The sequence below is a fragment of the Schistocerca nitens genome, chromosome 1, assembly GCF_023898315.1.
Source record: "Schistocerca nitens isolate TAMUIC-IGC-003100 chromosome 1, iqSchNite1.1, whole genome shotgun sequence".
Lineage (NCBI taxonomy): Eukaryota > Metazoa > Arthropoda > Insecta > Orthoptera > Acrididae > Schistocerca > Schistocerca nitens.
In genome coordinates this window covers 752,138,475-752,156,112 of record NC_064614.1, presented here as the reverse complement: position 1 = coordinate 752,156,112, position 17,638 = coordinate 752,138,475, and the positions used below count along the sequence as shown (strand labels likewise).

The 17,638-nt window shown below is 44.5% G+C and overlaps 1 protein-coding gene across 7 annotated transcripts in view; it reads left to right on the top strand.

Annotated features, from left to right (window-relative positions):
• Nucleotides 1-17,638, top strand: part of LOC126260677 (phosphatidate phosphatase LPIN2) — a 326,438-nt gene that overhangs the window by 150,019 nt on the left and 158,781 nt on the right. For all 7 annotated transcript variants that reach the window (XR_007546646.1, XM_049958020.1, XM_049958027.1 and 4 more), the window contains exon 2: nucleotides 10,671-10,742. The gene's annotated coding sequence lies outside the window, so the exon portion shown is untranslated. The remainder of the gene's footprint in view (nucleotides 1-10,670; nucleotides 10,743-17,638) is intronic.

Sequence of the window (17,638 nt, the reverse complement as noted above, 5' to 3'; positions counted from 1 at the left end):
GCCTTCACTACTTCATCTCTCAAAGCTACCCATTCTTCTTCTACTGTATTTCTTTCCCCATTCCTGTCAACTGTTCCCTTATGCTTTCCCTGAAACTCTGTACAACCTCTGGTTTAGTCAGTTTATCCAGGTCCCATCTCCTTAAATTCCCACTTTTTTGCAGTTTCTTCAGTTTTAATCTACAGTTCATAACCAATAGATTGTGGTCAGATTCCACATCTGCCCCTGGAAATGTCTTACAATTTAAAACCTGGTTCCTAAATCTCTGTCTTACCATTATATAATCTATCTGATACCTTTTAGTATCTCCAGGGTTCTTCCATGTATACAACCTTCTTTCATGATTCTTAAACCAAGTGTTAGCTATGATTAAGTTATGCTCTGCGCAAAATTCTACCAGACGGTTTCCTCTTTCATTTCTTCCCCCCAATCCATATTCACCTACTATGTTTCCTTCTCTCCCTTTTCCTACTGACGAATTCCAGTCACCCATGACTATTAAATTTTCGTCTCCCTTCACTACCTGAATAATTTCTTTTATCTCGTCATACATTTCATCAATTTCTTCATCATCTGCAGAGCTAGTTGGCATATAAACTTGTACTACTGTAGTAGGCATGGGCTTTGTGTCTATCTTGGCCACAATAATGCGTTCACTATGCTGTTTGTAGTAGCTAACCCGCACTCCTATTTTTTTATTCATTATTAAACCTACTCCTGCATTACCCCTATCTGATTTTGTATTTATGATCCTGTATTCGCCTGACCAAAAGTCTTGTTCCTCTTGCCACCGAACTTCACTAATTCCCACTATATCTAACTTTAACCTATCCATTTCCCTTTTTAAATTTTCTAACCTACCTGCCCGATTAAGGGTTCTGACATTCCACGCTCCGATCCGTAGAACGCCAGTTTTCTTTCTCCTGATAACAACGTCCTCCTGAGTAGTCCCCGCCCGGAGATCCGAATGGGGGACTATTTTACCTCCGGAATATTTTACCCAAGAGGACACCATCATTTAATCATACAGTAAAGCTGCATGCCCTCGGGAAAAAATACGGCTGTAGTTTCCCCTTGCTTTCAGCCGTTCGCAGTACCAGAACAGCAAGGTTATTTTGGTTAGTGTTACAAGGCCAGATCAGTCAATCATCCAGACTGTTGCCCCTGCAACTACTGAAAAGGCTGCTGCCCCTCTTCAAGAACCACATGTTTGTCTGGCCTCTCCACAGATACCCCTCCGTTGTGGTTGCACCTACGGTACGGCCATCTGTATCGCTGAGGCACGCAAGCCTCCCCACCAACGCCAAGGTCCGTGGTTCATGGGGGGGCCGTGGTTTAGGGAATGATTCTTTTTCGGAATTCCGATGTTGGGGAGCCAAGCCTTGTTGGAAAGCCAGCGGTGGAGAGACGAGGTCTTCCTTTGTGAGCGCCCTTGTGTGACGGTCGCGCGATATCAGATTTTGTTGGTACAGACGGACTTGCTGTGTTTGCTCTCAGTAGAGTTTATAGTTAGAACAGTTAGGAATTGTGATGTTGCGAACCTATACGATTTTGGAGTTAACCTCCGGTCGGACATTGTTTCCGATGGATAATCCGGACAGAAAAGCTTGTCTAGAGGATTTTATGGCGTCATCTACCCAGACGTTATTTCAGGTTTGTCCTACGTTCAACCATGTCTCGTCCAAATAGCATACAGGCTAGCCTTCATCTCTCAAAAATTGTATGGTTCGCAGATAACGCCGCTTCCATAAAATATCATCCCTGGCTATTAGCGTGCCAATGCGTCCTAGCAGAACATACTTAAAATTAATTCTTTTAATGATTTATAACACGTAGTTCTCCGAATCACGTTAAAAATCCCCATCCAGTCACCCACACTTACGTTTTTAATGTTTTTTATGAATACTTTAAAGTAGATACTGGGATGGTCCACTTGGAAATGATACATCTTTGTCCTATCCGACATTGTTCTCCGTTTATAATGACATGACACCCTAATCATTTCTCTTTTCCCCTTGTGCTTGAATCGGGATGTCTCTCGAACCTGTAAAAATCTTAGCTTACTGTACTTTTATCTTATTATAAGGACAGATTTCCACCGGTTTCTGTACTCAGCCAAAGAGGCAATCAACTGGGAAAGTATACCACTCATGCAACTCGCCGAAAACGAGTGTTGGAAGGTACCGAATGTACCAGAGTGTGGGGTCATCTCGACTACCAGTGATACGAGGCCGTTGGGATCCAGCACGGCGTTCCGTATTACCCTCCTGAACCCACCGATTCCATATTCTGCCAACAGTCATTGGATCTCGACCAACGTGAGCAGCAATGTCGCGATACTACAAACCGCAATCGCGATAGGCTACAATCCGACGTTTATCAAAGTTGGAAACGTGATGGTACCTATTTCGCCTCCTTATACGAGGCATCACAACTACGTTTCACGAGGCAACGCCGGTCAACTGCTGTTTGTTTATGAGAGATCGGTTGGAAAGTTTCCTCATGTCAGCACGTTGTAGGCGTCGCCACCGGTGCCAACCTTATGTGAATGCTCTGAAAAGCTAATTATTTGCATATCACAGCATCTTCTTCCTGTCGGTTAGATTTCTCGTCTGTAGCACGTAATCTTCGTGGAGTAGCAATTTTAATGGCCAGTAGTGTATGTTGTCAGATTTAAGTCTTACTGTAGTGGATAGTGTCGTAGACTATAAGGAGAAAGGTAGCAAGTTCGCATGTGGCCACTTCCGAACTTTTTTCGACTTTTGTTATCTAAAATATTTTGAGGCTTTCTTACTAATCTAATACAAGTATTACCTCCGACAGTCGATATTATGAATAATGTGTGAGGGGCAATCAAAAAATTCCGTTTGAAGGCGCTGCTGCAGCGTATATGTAACGTAGTGCGACTCGGATGCGGATGTACGAGGCCTGTTCAGAAAGTAAGCTCCGATTGATTGCCAAATTGAAACCACAGTGAACATCAGAAATGTTTTACTTGTAACAATTAGCTACACCTTTCAGCTACTTCTCTAGATAGTCGCCGTTCTGACTTAGACTTTTGTCATAGCGTTGTACCAACTTTTCAATAGCCTCATCATAGAAGGCAGCCGCCAGTGCTTTCCGCCAATTCTCCACGCTGGCCTACACCTCGTTGTCTGTGTCAAAATGTTGTCTTCAAAGACAGCGGTTCATGTGACCAGAGATGAAACTCAGGGGGAGACAATTGCGGACTGTATTGTGGGTAATCTCACATTTCCATTTGAAAACGATGCAGGAGCATCGTCATTGCCCCTGCAGAATGCGGCTGAGAATTGTCTTGAAGAAGAAACAGCACGACAGTTATGTAATGTTAGCTGCATAGTTTCAGGCGAAATTTCTCACCAGGCCCTCGTACTTGGCGGCAGACACTATTTTCTAGACATCTTTACGCACTCACTGCGAGCTCAGAAATGAGAAGAGCGACGTGATGCTAACTGGGGTTATACTAGAGACACTACCCAACACATCTGTGCAAAGCTTTATCGGATTTTCATAGTCGTTTCCATTTCGCGACCGATCGGAGCTTACTTTCTGAACGCCCCTCGTATTAGCACAAACATGTAGGCAATAGATTAGTATGGCATTTGTGTCTTTCCGATGTGCGTGCAGTAAATGCGGGAACATGAACTATGACACGTTCCTTGAGACGTAGGAAGTTCTTTCAGATCATGTAGGAACGACGACGAATACCGTGTGTAACGTGATTCGCAATTCGTAACACTTCCGGTGTAAGCACAGCATGCCCTTGCCTGGGTCATATCTGCGGGCACGCATGGCTCGGGGCCGGTGTGCGCCTGTGCTGGCAGCTGCCCGCTCCTGACACGTGTCGGTCGCGTGCGCGCGCCCACAACACGCCCAGCGGTGTCCACTCACGCGCCGCTACACGTGCTGCTGGCAGCTGCCAGCTGACTCCCTGCTACACCTGTCCCGCCTCACACACACACACACACACACACACACACACACACACACACTTGAACAGGCTTCACCTATCTGACTTACGAAATAGCATTTATATCCTTGCACTGTTGCCAAAGTTAATGTTATTAGGGACGTCTCGATGTTGGGAATATGAGCAACAGTCGATACTGTACCGCTACATTTATGTCTACGTAGATATTCCGTAAGCCACTAAACACTACACGGCAGAGGATACCTTCTGTCATTCACTGCTACTCTTTCCCATCCCTGCCGAGCGGTCTCGGGCGCTGCAGTGATGGACTGTGCGGCTGGTCCCGGCGGAGGTTCGAGTCCTCCCTCGGGCATGGGTGTGTGTGTTTGTCCTTAGGATAATTTAGGTTACGTAGCGTGTAAGCTTAGGGACTGATGACCTTAGCAGTTAAGTCCCATAAGATTTCACACACATCATTTTTCCAATCCCTGTTCCATTTGCAAACAGAGCGAGGTAAAAATTACTAACTCTACACTTTCGTACGAGCTTCCGTCGTGACTTAACGGGGCTTCTTGCCTCAGTGGAAAGTAGTTCAAGCAATCTGTACTGCTGTTCCTACTGCTGCCTGTGGTGTTTGTTACTTCTTGGTTCGAATTTTTGTCTCGACGTCACTGTTTTGGACTACGTCTCTTCTTTTGGTGCTGGTGCGTGGTCGCTATTCGCGCAGCAGGTCCGGCCAGCGTGTGGTAGGCCGCCAGTGCATCTGATTCTCCGAGCCACTGCCGAGTTGATTTTCTGACTCCCGCGTTGTGGCGTAGAATCATATTGCTATTTGCCGGAAGCACTGTTTTAGCGGCGGTATTCCAAAAAAAATTAGGAAGTTTGTGGTAAGTTCAAATGGTTCAAATGGCTCTGAGCACTATGGGACTCAACTGCTGTGGTTATCAGTCCCCTAGAACTTAGAACTACTTAAACCTAACTAACCTAAAGACATCACACACATCCATGCCGAGGCAGGATTCGAACCTGCGACCGTAGCAGTCGCACGGCTCCGGACTGCGCGCCTAGAACCGCGAGACCACCGCGGCCGGCTTTGTGGTAAGTTCCTATGGGACGAATCTGCTGAGGGCATCAATCAGTAGGCTTACACTCTACTTAACATAACTTAAACTTACACTAAGGACAACACACACACACACACACACACACACACACACACACACACACACACACATGCCCGAGGGGGGACTCGAACCTCCAACGGGAGGAAGCCGCGCGAACCGTGGCAAGGCGCCTAGACCGCGGCAGGCTGATGGTGGACGAGCGGTTCTAGGCGCTTCAGTCTGCAACCGCGCGACCGCTACGGTCGCAGGTTCGAATCCTGCCTCGGGCATGGATGTGTGTGATGTCCTTAGGTTAGTTAGGTTTAAGTAGTTCTAAGTTCTAGGGGACTGATGACCTGAGATGTTAAGTCCCATAGTGCTCAGAGCTATTTGAACGATTTGACATCATACACATCCATGCCCGAGGCAGGATTCGAACCTGCGACCGTAGCAGCAGCGCGGTTCCGGAATGAAGCGCCTAGAACCGCTCGGCCATAGCGGTCGGCTTCTCGGTAGTGTTTTGCGAAATAAAATGCCTTCCGGGGACTCCCATTTGGATTTCATGGAGTGTTTCCATGATACTCACGAGTTGATCGAACCTACCGATGACAAATCTAGCAAATCTAGCCTAAAGGATTTATTGGTGGCCAACTCTTTTTACTCCGTCGCTGACGTTCTTCGTAGAACCAATTGATGTGAATACAAAACAATATGACCACTTGTTTAATAGCTTGCTTGTCCGTCTTTGGAATGAAATATGTCACTCATTCTGCGTATCAGGGATCCAACAGTTTGTTGGTAGGTTTGTGGAGGTATATGGCATTAGATGTCTATGCACAGGTCACGTAATTCGCGTAAATAGCGGGCCACTGATTTACGTGTGCGGTGATGGCGCCCAAATGGCAACCAAGATGTGTTCCATAGGATTTAAAACAGGCGAATTTGGTAGCCGAAACATCAACTTGAATTCACTATAATGCTCGTCAAACCATTGTAGCACGGTTCTGGCTCCGAGACACGGAGAATTATACTGCTGAAAGGTGACATCACCGAGGAAGAAGACATCAGACATGAATTTATGTAGGTGGTTCGCAGCCGTCCTATACAAACGCAGGAGAATGTCTGCCATAGCATAATTCTGCCGCCACCAGCTCGCGTCCGTGGCGCGCTGCATGTTTAGAGCTGCCGTTCACCCCGATGACGGCGTCTGTGGAGATGACCATCGGCCAAGTGCAGCAAAAACGTAACTCACCCCAAGAGCCGCACGTTTCCATTGGTCGACGGTCGAATCCCGATGGTCCTGTTCCCACTGCAATCGTAATGGACGATGTCGTTTGATCAACATGTGAACACGTAGGAGTGATCTCATGCGGAGCTCCAGGTTCAACAATGTACGATGGACGTTGTGCTCCGAAACACTTGTGCGTGCACCAGCATTGTTGTCGCGAATGGGTCGCGGATGTGAGTAGAAATGCATAAGATAGTGTGGTGTCACCGCAAGACACCACACTTGCTAGGTGGTAGCTTAAATCGGCCGCGGTCCATTAGTACATGTCGGACCCGCGTGTCGCCACTGTGAGATCGTAGACCGAGCGCCACCACACGGCAGGTCTCGAGAGACTGACTAGCACTCGCCCCAGTTGTACGACGACGTTGCTAGCGACTACACTGATGAAGCCTTTCTCTCATTTGCCGAGAGACAGTTAGAATAGCCTTCAGCTAAGTTAATGGCTACGACCTAGCAAGGCGCCATTTGTAACATTGCATGTATCTAAAGAGTCTCACTTGTATCATCAAGAATGCTGTATACCAAAGGACGATATAAAAGTTAAGTGTTCTAGTAGCTACGTTCTTTTCTTTATCACATTCATCACGTATCCTGTTCCAGACTTCACGCCAGTCGGCGTGTGTGTACGTGTGCCCTTTCGGCTACCCGTCTCTGTGGACTGGCTGCCTTGTCAGTCCACTACAGATAGCATAAGACGAACATGTAGGAAAGCAACCTAACGTCAGCCTGGGCGCTGGGAAGCAGGAGAGGTTGCGTTTTTGTGGCAAGGTACGCTGGAGCTACATGGCCAGCTACGACAGAATGTTCTGGAAGGACGACAGGATATTGGAGAGGCGCGTGATCGCGGGTGATTGCGTCAGACGAGCCTATATAAGCAGGGCCGCTGGTGCTGCTGGGGAGATTCCTTCGACAGTTGCCTCAGACGCTGGACCTGAGTTAATCTGCCCTCAGGACGGGACTGAGTTTCCCATGGCACTTAGCTGCACAGGGTGCATGCAGGATTGCCCAGCTTACATTCAATGTGTTGATGCCTCTTAGGGTTCGACAGTGGTCTTATCCTACCTCGTGTTTCGTCTCAGTTATTTCATCAGAAGTACACGTCCCTTATCCCATCGAGTTCCCTTATCTGCAAAGAATTTCCAGCTTGTTTTCCAGCACTAGGACTTCGAGTTGGACGAGCCACCTCGTTACTGATCCGCTCGCAGGAATCTACAGACGCGACATTGTGCTCTTTCGGCACAGACGCCGCAAACCACCATCTGCCCTCAGACAAGCCTCCGAACCCCACGTTCTGTGAAGAGTCATGGACTTCAACCATTTAGCACCTAGTTTCACTGTCTTTCTACCTCTTTCGGTAGATGCTCACGACAGTAGCACGTGAACGTTCCGTCAATTTCGCGTTTTCGAGATAGCCTTTCAAAGGGTCTGCGTAATAATATCTTCCCTTTGTCGAAGTCGCTTATCTCAATAGAGTTCCCCATTTGCAGGTCATATCTTCGCTAGGCTGGTTCTCGGTCCGTGTCTCCTTCACTTACATACTCTTGTTACCGCATCACGTGCCCGCAACAGGTTACATCCAACATCGCGGTGGACAGTGGTCATAATGTTTCGGCTCATCAGTATATATGTTAGTAATAATATCAAATGACAAGAGTATTAGTATACTTTCACTATATTCAAATTCAGTGCAGTACTGTAATGCGACCAAGCTGTAAAATGGTTTCTTCTATCTGATGATCGCTGCACAATAGCCTAAGAATTATAGTACTTTCAACATTGCTGCCCAGTCAGCAATCGTGATAATATAATATATAACAAACTATCAGCCTCGTTTGCGGTGATGAAACCAACCTTTACCTAGGTTTCAGCCCAAGTAATTGAGCCTTCTTCAGAAGATAAACGCGGTGGCCGAGCGGTTTTAGGCGCTTCAGTCCGGACCCGCGCGACTGCTACGGTCGCAGGTTCGAATCCTGCCTCTGGCTTGGATGTGTGTGATGTCCTTAGGTCAGTTAGGTTTAAGTAGTTCTAAGTTCTAGGGGACTGATGACTTCCGATGTTAAGTCCCATAGTGCTCAGAGCCATTTGAACCTTTTTTTTTTTTTCAGAAGATAAACCTGATTATATAATATGTCTACGACGGCATGGTCTAGAAATAAAACTAAAACAGCCTGAATAGGCCTAAGAATTATCCTACGCCACTCAGTGGACTGAACATTTACATGTTTTGTGACAAATTATTTATTACCTTTTAAAGAAAATTATGTTTAAGAATTTTTTACCCATTCCACATCCATAAGGGACATTTCACATGGCATCTTTGGGACGTACATTAGCATATTTATTTTTCTTTGCAATTATTTTTTGTGTATTCTCATTTTTCTGACATGATCTACATCCTGGAGGATCTCCTCAATGTGGATCTATTGGAACGAGAAGTACATCAAATCTTATTTGAAACCTCTGATCTGCTTCCAAGTCTTCCTTTAACGCGACCCAGTTTGGATCCCAGATGAATGACTCCAAGTAACATGTCAAATGGTTCAAATGGCTCTGAGCACTATGGGACTCAACTGCTGAGGTCATTAGTCCCCTAGAACTTAGAACTAGTTAAACCTAACTAACCTAAGGACATCACAAACATCCATGCCCGAGGCAGGATTCGAACCTGCGACCGTAGCGGTCTTGCGGTTCCAGGCTGCAGCGCCTTTAACCGCACGGCCACTTCGGCCGGCAGTAATATGTCGCTTGTGTGGAAAAATGATCCCCATCCGGCACGTACGGGTAGCAAAAAATTTATGTCAAGGCCAAAATTTTGTTGCCTGTTAGAATATTACTCCTGACTCACGACACAGGAATTTCGATTGAAATTCCTCTACTGAGAGCTGATAAAACATGCCAGCTGCAGATGAAACAATTACGTTTGATACCGGAACCATCAAATTCGGGTTGCAGAGTGTTTTCAGAAACATCCCATTTGAGATAGACAATTGCAAATGCAGTGACGATAGCTGCCGCTTCCTGATGCGAAAACGTAGCTAGTTGGCTGCATCTTGTCAGTGCTATACATCTGTCAGTATTTTGAAACGTTTAAGAGCAATTCTTATCAGGAATGAGTGCACAGCACGTGGGCCGTGGTTACGCAACTAGTGATCCTATGTAAGCATCCAAAGTCGCCACATTGTTATGTTATCTTCACAGTAACAACTGACTAGAGGTGACTGACCCGTGCAACTCACCTTTAACAAAGAGCATTAGGCGCCAGCTATCGATCTTTCATGTCGTATCTTCCATACGAAAGAACTCGTTCCGACGCTATGCCTTCGTCGTCGACGGAAAGTTTCACGCTAAGCTCCGTTTCCTCTTTGCCTTCGGAAGTGGCTGCGCACGCATGCCAACAATATATGGTGCCGCTCGTGGAAATATTTTGAAAATCAGGAATTCGTATAACTATCTCGAAACATTGATTATGAACGCCGTACGCTCCTTCGTAATTTTTTCTCAGCTGTATGTCACAGTGAACCGATAGTTCTTTTTATTAATATGTCCTAGCATATAAAACTTGAAGTGTCAAAACTCTTACCAGAAATACTATCGTTTCCAAAGTTTTAATAATATTTTGATGGTTTGTGACTGCAAAAGGTTATGAAGTGGTGTCCATCATTTGAAAAGCAGAGAAAGCTGCTAGTATAGTTTAGCGTGCAGAGCTATAGCTTTCAGGACAGGGAGGCCACCTTGTCCGATCGGTTCTAGGCGCTTCAGTCCGGAACCGCGTGACCGCTACGGTCGCAGGTTCGAAAACTGCCTCGGGCATGGATGTGTGAGATGTCCTTAGGTAAGTTAAGTTTAAATAGTTATAACTCTAGGGGACTGATGACCTCAGATGTTGAGTCCCATAGTGCTTAGAGCCATTTGAACCAACGAATTGGAAACGCGTCCAGGATTTACCAACTTCGCGTTGGTACAACTGCCAGTACGATGATTTTTCTGCAGTTTTCGGCACTCTTCCAGGTAAATACCGAGCCGCTTCCCCATCTATGCCACAAAATCACAGCTCACAAACGGTTACCAGTATGGTTTACACACACAATTTACATGAATCCCAGATAGAGGCGGCGTAGAACTCTCCTAACAGAATTGTGGAGAATCTTATCGTATCGTGCCATGGTTTTAAAAATAAAACTGCCTACTCGTGACCGAGGGAGTAGCCATCATTAGCGCCTGCTATCCCCATGGCTGGACAAATACTCAACAAACATACGTTTGACAGTAAAATCTGTCCAAATGCATTAATGTGCGTTTCTGGTGATTGCATATTATGATAATAAAACATCTTGCCTTTTTCTTCCAGGTTTGCGTTTCGTAGTGCGTGAGCAGTCTACTGTCTACGAAACACTTCTTTGGACGAATCACAGTTTGTGAGGTGAGTACATATTATTTTGTGGTATTTTTTCCCGAGCACACGCTAATGAAAACGATATTTACTTTTTATAGCAAGCAGAGATGTCTTTGAAACAGAAAAGTATTCAATTCCCAGTCCATCACTCCAAATTTAAGTATTTTATCGTTTCCCTAAATCCTAACAGAGCTATAGAAATTCACGAAATATGCAGTTTAACGTATCGCTTATAAATGTTGTTTTGTCGGTGAAATGAACAACGTATCGCTTATAAATGTTGTTTTATCGGTGAAATGATCAAACAAGTAATAATAATATAATAATAATAACTGAAAAAAGAATACTATTCGTGTGAAATCTCTAAGACTGAAGCCTTGCTCGACATACGGGGTTTCTAAGGAGGAATGGTCAATATTCAGAGATATGACAGGAATGATCACACGAAGCGAAGAAGTCCATTAAACATGGGCTCTAAAATGCATACCTTAAGAACTATGAGCACTTGTTAAATAGAAGAGATATGTTTCTCAATATGAGAAATGGACAAGTGGTCATAGCTCTTAAGGTATACGTTTTAGAGCCCGATTTTGCTTCTAATAATCGTTCCTGTCACATCACTGAATGACCATTCCTCCTGAGACACCCTGTACACAGAAAGATCCAAAGTAACCTAAACCTGTCACAGATTTAGCTAATAATATGAATTGCTATCACATGTTCATTTCTTCCTTAAAATGGAGCGATAGAAAATTGTCGCACTACGGCAATAGGGGACTGTGCATATTATTTTTTATTTTATTTATTTTTATTTAACCTAATCTGATTAGGGCGATCAACCCCTCTCTTACATCGAACCAGGGTTTCACACATATAACACCTTTTTTACATCACAGTTACCTAACAAATAACAATTTTAATATGACAAATAGCATTAAAATGGTTTGAATGTCTATAATGATAATCTCAGAGAATAATACTGACTGTGAACTAATAAAGTTAATGCTGGCAGTGCTTCTACTACTGCTGTTGTCGTCACTGATGATGATGACGACGATGATGATAATAATCACGAGCCTGAAAACGAAATACTGTAAAATCAACAGTGAAACATATTGCAAAAACACACACGCAATGAGTCTTCTACACAGGATTAGTTATGGTTGTCATAACCATAACATTCCAGTCGTAAAATTTCGAAGTAAATAATGGTTCTACGTTACAGGGGTAACCAGGACCAAGTCGAGGCTGTGCAGTGGTCTGAGGACCGAAGAGTGAACACATTGCAGGAGCCCGGCATGTGTAGTGCCCTGTACGAGGCACGACCTTGACACTGCGGCACGTGGTAAAGCACTGAGCACCTGTTGTCTCTCAGAGAAGGAGAATATGGCACCCGAGATCTGACCGCGATGATATGCGCCAATATAGCAAGTCTTTCCCCATACTGCGGTGGACAGCCACACCGTCGGCCAGTGTGAGACGTTCCTTTCGTCCGTACCACGCAGCTTCTGTGGCACAGAACGAAATCACACTCGCCGCCGCGGGCAGAGTCCACGTACTCTTTGATACGCGGCGCGCGTGACAAATTACACGGCATACTGATCCTTGGATTAATCGGAAACAGTTACTGCCGGACCCGGATTAATTCTCTTTACTGCCACGGTATCCAACCAGATTAAATACTGGTCACCAGCCTCTTTTCAACACGCGGGACAGGGTTAGACTTCTCACTGCTTCGAAGTCAATAACGTAATTACAAGGCCCGCATCAGTTCAACTACAGATTCCGAGAACCAGCCACTGAACTGGAAAGTGTAAAACGGTAACAGTTTTAACAGTTCGTGCACTGCTTCCAGCTGGTCGCTAGAAACATCCGCCAAATATTACCACCACAAAAGAACATGAGTATAGTTCAAAGTCAACAGGGAAAGAGACACATAAAAACGTCACCCTCAGATTTGCACGGAAACAAATGAAATTCATCGTCGTGATTTAACCCTAGCCAAGTTCGTCACCTGTACCCAACGCCACCTCCAGCTAGCGAATGGATACAAGCACTCCTGTGAGGTATCTCTTTTTACCGAGAATGTCCACACTCATTAATCCGCAAGTCACCAAGAAATACGGGAAGGGGTGACTGAGCCGGATAACACACCCGGCCTGGGGACGCACTTCGTACTCCCACAATCTTCCATACTGCACTAAGTAACTTGGTTCACCACAGAGGATCATCTACTCGTGACTAAGGAAACACGTAACGAAAACATTGCCTCCGCCACAGGGGGCACACGACTTCTATCTTACCAACACCCCCCACCCTCCCCCCGCTCCCCAGAGGGCTGCTGATTGGCTGCTCGCTTTCTCCAATGTCAAAACTTCACACGAAATTATTTAATTTTTAGATATTCCAGCCATTCATAATCAGGAGCAGAACGTAGACATTTTCATTGGCCGTTTCTTGCTTATGCTTACGGCGCTGCTGTAAGGTGCTACCTTCTGACAAGACTAAAGGCCTTTTTCTGTAACGGATGTTGTTTCGGCTGAGCGAGCGTAGTGCGGGGGCTCAAGTCCACGGCTACGTGGTTGGCGATTCTGGTTTAAGCCCTGTCTGCGTTCCTCCTTTTTTCTGTTTTCAGTTTTATCGTACAATATAGGCTATCATTAAACAATATCATGCAAAATCATTGTGAAATAGTCCTCTTAGCAGTATCAATTTCACTATAAATCAGTTATTACACCACACTTTCTGCAGATGTGTAATCCGTATTACAGAATTCATCACAGAATCGTCTTATGTTGTATCGCTTGCTGATGATTCAAATGGCTCTGAGCACTATGGGACTTAACGTCTGAGGTCATCAATCCCCTAGAACTTAGAACTACTTAAACCTAACTAACGTAAGGACATCACACACATCCATGCCCGAGGCAGGATTCGAACCTGCGACCGTAGCGGTCGCGCGGTTCTAGACTGAAGCGCCTATCGCTTGCTGAGCTAGAACATAATTCCGGATGTTGTTTGTCGCAGAAGTAATTGAAAAACAAATTCGTAGAGCACCAGGCATATTAATGAAGAGCAACTACCTTGCTGGCATACGAATTTTTGAGAAGCGATACCGGAAAACACTCGTTTAAAGTCATAAGGATTTTTCTTTCTTCGATCAGTTTCGATGCGAACAACGCGTGACTGATCATTCCGTTGAGAGCAGCAGCACTAAATTGATGCAAATTCTTCTTCGTGAAAATTTCCACTTGATTGAAAAAATAAACGTCAGGATGTTGGCAAAGTGGGGTACGTTGGGGTGGAATAATTTCAACGGTTCAGATGGATGCTCGTCTTTCATCGACTAGGATTTGACCGTAAGCGGTCTCATCAGCCTACCCACTCCACGAGTCAATAATGTATAGAAATTCATCTTGTTTCGTGTGCAGAAGAATGACAGATTTTGCAGCATTTTCTTGAACTTCTCTGGTTTCGTGCAGGTCGCAATATTATATACTTTTTAAAATTTTGAATCTACTAATTTTTTAAGAATACGGACATATTTTCGGATGGTTCCTGCATAAGAAAACGCAATGGAATACCTTCCCTCACGCCGTTCAAGTATACTGTGCTTTGAAGGGATGATTAATCTTGAACAAATCGGTTTTCGCTCCTTGTTTCGCAAGGGGGATTTGCACGTCGATTGATACTAGCAGCTGGTTTGATCGGTCGGTATTAGTTACATAATCGATGTTAGTATCAGGGATGAGTATTTTCGTCTGTATCTGGAATCCTTCAAACGCTAGTAATACTTCGTCGATCGTTGAGAACTCTTTGGAGTTGTCCACATATTTACGCTTTTAACTACGAATCACATTTGAAGAAAGCGTGCTGTAATGATTGATTTACTGATGAAATTACTATGGTGAAAGTGTCTATTTTTGAATAATTTCGCATGACGTGTACTATTTAATGATATTCTGTACGATGAAATTGAAAAAAGAAATACATGGTCAGGGGTTTGAATCGCCAGCCTGGTAGCCGTGAACATTAGCCCCTGCACTACGTTCGCTCGGTCGAAACATAACACTTCATCCTGGATTCGCATGAATAGCTCGCTAAGCAGGTACTTAGGGCAGGTCCCTCTACGGAGTAACTAGACTCATTAAGATCCGTGATTAACAGGTCTGATGGTCCCCCTGTCAGTACAATGTACAACAGCGATCAGACTAGCACACAGGCGGCTAGGAAATGATGTTTTACAGCTGAAACAACTGGCGACATCCCGGTCTCGTGAGACGCCAGACTATTTCACAGCGACAGGAGTGCTGTCTCTCCAATCAAACACCTATCCCTAATCCAATTTCCCCCCCCCCCTCCCCCCTTATGTATAGTAATACTACTGCTGTAACAAGGCTCAGTTCTGTTAGTCTTTACTCACTATAGAAAGGCTTTCTTAGAAAGCAATTTATTTTAAACAGATTTTTTTCTTCGGCGGGCATTTCTCTCCATCTTTCTAACGTAAACTCTGGTTATTCTGTGTCACTCTTAGTATTGCGTCTCTTACGTAGAAATGTGTTATCGGGAAAGTCAGCCAGTGTTCCGTCAGTGCATTGTAAGTGTTTGCGCTTATCGCGTACTGCTCTTAGGCTGCGCTTCCTGGTTTCAGACCATTCCTTTCCTGTGCAGTTTCTAAAGAAGGTCGGATTGTAACAAAATAATGCTTTCTGAACTGCATCTACTGTAGTTTCACAAGAGAAAACATATTAAATGCTTCGAGGATTTGTTACTAGAGTTAGCGAAGTTTTGCTGTTCATCAACAAGCAACTATCACAACAACCAGTAACCAATACTGTGCAATATTATTTCCGTTATCTCTCCTCCTTCTATCTTTACAACCTTCTTTTCGTCCTCCCTTTCATTTTTCTTTGCCTTAATCGGAAAAAATGGAAACCTTCTACGATCACTGAGTTCGTCTGTTATGGCCGCTTTTTCTGAGGAATGTTGGTTAGATGATTCGTGGGAATGGAACAAACAGCAAGGTCATTGGTTCCGTCGGATTGGAGAAGGATGGTGAAGGGAGTCAGCAGTGCCCTTTCAAAGGAACCATCTTGGCATTTACCTGAAGCGATTTAGCGAAATCAAAGGAAACCTAAATCAGAATGGCCGGAGACGGGTTTGAACCGTCGTCCTCCCGAATGCGAGTCCAGTGTCCTAACCATTGTGCCACCTTGCTCGTTGAAATTTATGTCAAATAGTGGGGTCTACGGTCCCTTGATGGTGTAAAAACACTAAGCTTTTAAGTCAACACAGTGAAATGATCCGGCCATTTACGTTGCACATTTTGATACACGCAAATGCACTCATTAAAACTGTAGATGAATTATGTATATAAATAATGAAGTTTGTACGGAACCCTCGGAGGACAAGTCCTACTCGCACTTGTACTGATTTTTTTTTAACCTTTGCAGCCACCGAACGAAATGCAGCAGTTGCTGAGATGCTGATCTCAAGTTCAAAAGCCCTGGTGTCCAAAATCCAATCCAGTAATCCAATAAGATCAAGGCCGTGTAGCAGCTTACTTGATCTGTATGAACTAAGGGTCCAAGACGTAAACCAAACATATTTCATAGCCGTGAGGTGCAATGGTTCAAATGGCTCTGAGCACTATGGGACTTACCTTCTGAGGTCATCAGTCCCTAGAACTACTTAAACCTAACTAACCTAAAAGGACATCACAAACATCCATGCCCGAGGCAGGATTCGAACCTGCGACCGTAGCGGTAGCGCGGTTCCAGACTGTAGCGCCTAGAACCGCTCGGCCACTTCGGCCGGCTATAAAATAAAGATCGTAGACTCGAACCCAGCGCATTCGACTACAATTTATAAAAATCTCAAAATTACACATATTGAGAAAGATTAATATAGCAGTAAACAATAGAAAAAAATCCCAAAGCTTTTGATTTACATTATTTGCACACTTTTAACTTATTCTCTGGCTCACGGCAGGATGTCTGCCAGGAATACTAAATGGAACTGTTTAGTGCATGTGACTGGAATGAGTGTGCATAATGTGACACATTTGAGCTGATGACGCAAAGAGGAAAGGAACAGGGTGAAACCCAATGTTGAGTCGAAGTTATGCACTGCGCTGAAGTACGTGTTAAAAGATAACCGACTCAGTAGTTAATGGTTGCCACAGCGGATGATTGACCGGAACTACCGCTCTTATTGACGTAAATTACCAATAATTATTACTGTGATCCTCATCTTTTAGTTATGCTTGGGGACCTATTCCTTCTTCAAGAGAAATTTTCCTCCTACCTGGTGAGAGGTTTTCCTACATTCCCACGCCATTTCGGCTTGTACTGCAGCATAACCTTCGGAATTCCTGTATTGTCCATTCGTTCTGTTCTTTCCATATTCGCTTATCGTCCTATATTCTGTCCTTTACATTTAAAAGTTCCACTTCCTCCAGTATATAATTTTTGTATCCATGAACGCATAACCTACCAAAGATCATAAAAACATCATCTCGGCACCTTCTAAATTTCCTCTTGTATGCTCTATTTATTGTCCAATTCTTGCTGCCGTATGTTAATTATATATGGTAATCGTAAAAACAAATTTCAAATTCTTCAAGAACTTTTGCTTGTTGATTAACAGTGGCACTTTTCATAAGAATTTTATAGATTTTTGTGGAAAAAATTGTAAGCGTCGCTGTTTCTAGAGTGTGGAGTCCCGTGTTCAGTTCCCGGCCGGGTCAAAGATTTTCTTCGCTCGGGGACTGGTTGTTTGTGTTGTCCTGATCATGTCATTTCATCTTCGTGACAAAGACGCAGTGCCGTAAAATAGAGACTTGTACCAAGCGGCCGAACGATCTCAGATGTGGAGGGGGAGGGTCTACCGCTAATATCATACGTTCACTTCATTTGCATTCT